General features: G+C 46.0%; 1 pseudogene; it reads left to right on the forward strand.

The window, feature by feature from the left end:
* Positions 1–1,949: 1,949 nt before the first annotated feature.
* Positions 1,950–2,550, forward strand: LOC123832616 (annotated as a pseudogene).
* Positions 2,551–3,411: the final 861 nt, after the last annotated feature.

Raw genomic sequence — 3,411 nt, forward strand, 5'->3', positions numbered from 1 at the left:
AGTGGCTGGCCAAGGTCACAGGCACAGGTGTGCCATCAAAATCCAGTGAGCAGGTGACAGGTGTGCCATACTTTGTGCACAAATGTCATTGCTGGTAAACATCGAGGGTCAGAACCATTTTTTATGAGAGCCCCTGCAAGGAGAGCATGGTTGAAAACCTGACCTTGGTGTGAGGGGCTCACTTGGAGCCTGAGCGCTGGTGTGGGTGCAGTGCTGGGGTGGGTGCTGCAGGAAGCCTCACTGCCCCGTCCACATCTCCACACTGCCTGTGGCTCACTCACATCATCTCCATTGTGTTTATTTCCTGTGTTCTTGTTCATAGCAAAGGTTGACTTATATAAACATTGAGCACATGTATGTGTCCTGTGCATCTGGATGTCATTGGGCAAAAGCACAAAAGAACCTCCTCAACCACATGAGGGAGGGAGGTGGTGTTCAGGGGTCCCCCAGGTCAACTCCTGATGTACTGGAACAGGTGCCATTTCACTGCCATTCAGGGGCTTTGAAAGAATGAGATTTGGGAGAACAAACTTTTTCCCCGTTAAACTATGATGCTTACAATTTCAATTTCAGAAATTAAATCTGATGAGGGATTTTCAAGAATGAATTATCCTATTGAGATGGGCTTTTAAAAGCCACAAACACAAAACCACCCTGGGTTACTGTAAATAACAAGTATTTTAATAATATAATGGCCTTACTGAAGTCTAACTCAAACACCCTACCATTCGCTGCCAGCGTTAGTTTCACAGTAGCATCTTGCATCAGGATTCCTACAGGCAGAGCCTGAGAAGGCAGTTCTTGTTCACACACCTCCCAGGGATGTTCTCTCAGCAGAGTAGACAGGGGACCAGGGCAGCTATGAGCCATCCCTCAGCACAGAGCAACCAGGGACAAGTGCTGGGCAGGATGCCGGCCATGGCCACAGCCACCACCCTGACACTGCTCAGATTCACCTGCTTCTTAAAGTTCATCCCGTCCTGACCCACGCGAAGAACACCACCCCTGAACTCTTTTGAAGTGGAATTTATGTAACAAAATTAACCATTTTAAAACAACCAATATGGTGTCATATATATAGTTCCAACGTTAAGCAACTATGGCCCCTAGTTCTAAACCATTTCCAGCCCTGGCTGGTGTGGCTTAGTGGATTGAGTGTGGGGCCTGAAAACTGAAATGTTGCCAGTTCAATTCCCAGTCAGGGCACAAGCCTGGATTGCAAGCCAGGTCCCCAGTAGGGGGTGTGCGAAAGGTAACTGATGGTATTGATCACATATCAATGTTTCTTTCCCTCCCTTCCCTTCTCTATAAATTGTAAAAAATAAATAAAACACATTTCCATCACTTGAAAGGAAAACCCTTTTGTCAGTAAGTGGTTTCTCCCTTCAGCCCCTGGCAGATACGAAGTTTGCATTCTGACTCTGGATTTCTCTCTTGTGAACATTACATATAAATAGAATAATACCATAGCTTACCTATTGTGTCTGTCTTTCACTTAGCATAATGTTTTCTAGATGTATCCATGTATCATGTATCTCACTCCATTGTACGGCTGAATAACGATCCAGTGCATTTAAACACATCAATCTGTGTACTTTCGCGCTGTTGGCGGGTGTTTGGGCTATTTCTGCCTGGTGGCTGCCGAGACCAGTGCTGCAGTGAACAGGCTCATGTGCATACTTACGTGAGCACCAGTTTTCAGCTCTCTGGGGTTGAGCCACCTCGGGTGGCTGTGACAAATTACCAAGGACTGGATGGCCTGCAGCAAGTGTTTGCTCCTCACTGATCCAAAGGCTGGGAGCTCTGAGGCACTGGTGAGGTGGAGTTCACGCTGAAGCCTGTCTTAGCTTGTCTTGCTCTGTTTTCCTTGGATTCCTACCAGCAAAAATTTAAAATACAAAATTAGGAAGTGTAGGTGATTTTGGTTGTTGACACTGACTTAATCCAGAATGGCTACTGTGATCTTTGTGGATAAGGAAAACGGAGAACCAGGCACCCATGTTAGTTCTAGGGACAGGCTGAAGCTGGGGTCCCAGCCTTAAGTCAAAGCTTTAGACAGGAGATCTCAGGTTTCAACAACAAATGTTGGCAAAATGTCTGATATTCCACCAGCCTTACCTAAAACTCCCAGAAAGGCTTTTGGAACTGTCAACAGAACCTCACAAGTGTCAGTAAAGAGTAATGGACCTCTCACACAGAAACAGACAACCTTCCTTACTAAAAATGTGATGGAGAAGACTGTTAAAGGAAAAAGCTCTGCTCTTGCTCAGATGAGCTCTCTCCAGAAACAGGGAAGTTCTCTTCCTTCAGTCCTCTGGACTTGAAGAGTTCAACCTGCCCAAAGAGCTGATGGCCCAGCTCCCCTTGAACATGGTGCCTCTCTGATTCTCGATGAGGAGAGGAAGCTTGAGAGGCTGTTACACCTTGGCCCCTCTCGCCTCTGAGGATTCCCCCTCCACCTCGGGAGTCTGATCATTGCAGTCTCCCTCAAGCATTCTGTTGACTCTGGATGTTGAATTGCCACCTGTGCACTATGACGTAAATATTTAGTTTCTTAGTGCTTTCCAGTTTGTGTGTATCTATAGTTGATATTAATAAAGCAATTATTTAACAGACTCTTTAAAAAATACAAAATTAAATTTTCCTTGGGAGGAACCCTACCCAGGAATAGAAAATTAAAATTAATAAAATAGCCCTGGCTGGTGTGGCTCAGTGGATTGAGTGCCAACCTGTGAACCCAAGGGTTACTAGTTCATTCCCAGTCAGGGCACATGCCTGGGTTGCGGGCCAGGTCCCTGGAGGGGAGGGTGGGGGAGTGAGCAGGAGGCAACAACACATTGATGTTTCTCTGTCTCCCTCCTTTCTCCTCTCTAAAAATAAATAAATTAAATCTCAAAAAATGAAAATCAGAACATTTACTTGGTTGGCAAAAACTGATGAATTTGATATAAACCAGTGTTGGGGTAGATGTGGGGGATAGGCACACTGAGGGAAAGGGAGGGAGTGCAAAGCCCCAAGGAGTGGCCTCCAGCAAGCTGTGGGGGGAACAGCAGCCCCCCTATAGATAGTCTCTAGTGGGTGTGGTAAGGGTTGCCTAGGAACTGTGGTCGACCAGCTGGCTGGACTTAGTTGCCAGTTTCAGGTTTCACAAATTATCTGGTTATCAGGGCTCTCTCCCAGAAACCACTCCCAGCAAGGGGGTACAGACCCCCGATGGTTGGCCCATGGCAAGCTTGGGGGGACTGCACCTCCTTTTTAGAGAAGTGGTACAGACCCCATTATGCACCAAAAAATGTGCAAAAAATTAGATGAAGATGCATTATGTGTGGACAACAACCATGTGCATAGAAAATGAAAAGAACAATGATAATAAGCAAATTATGATGACAATGAAGTTGATGAAGATGGTGA

This window comes from Phyllostomus hastatus, unplaced genomic scaffold (genome assembly GCF_019186645.2).
Source record: "Phyllostomus hastatus isolate PE091 unplaced genomic scaffold, TTU_PhHast_1.1 phas_scaffold_193, whole genome shotgun sequence".
Taxonomy (NCBI): domain Eukaryota; kingdom Metazoa; phylum Chordata; class Mammalia; order Chiroptera; family Phyllostomidae; genus Phyllostomus; species Phyllostomus hastatus.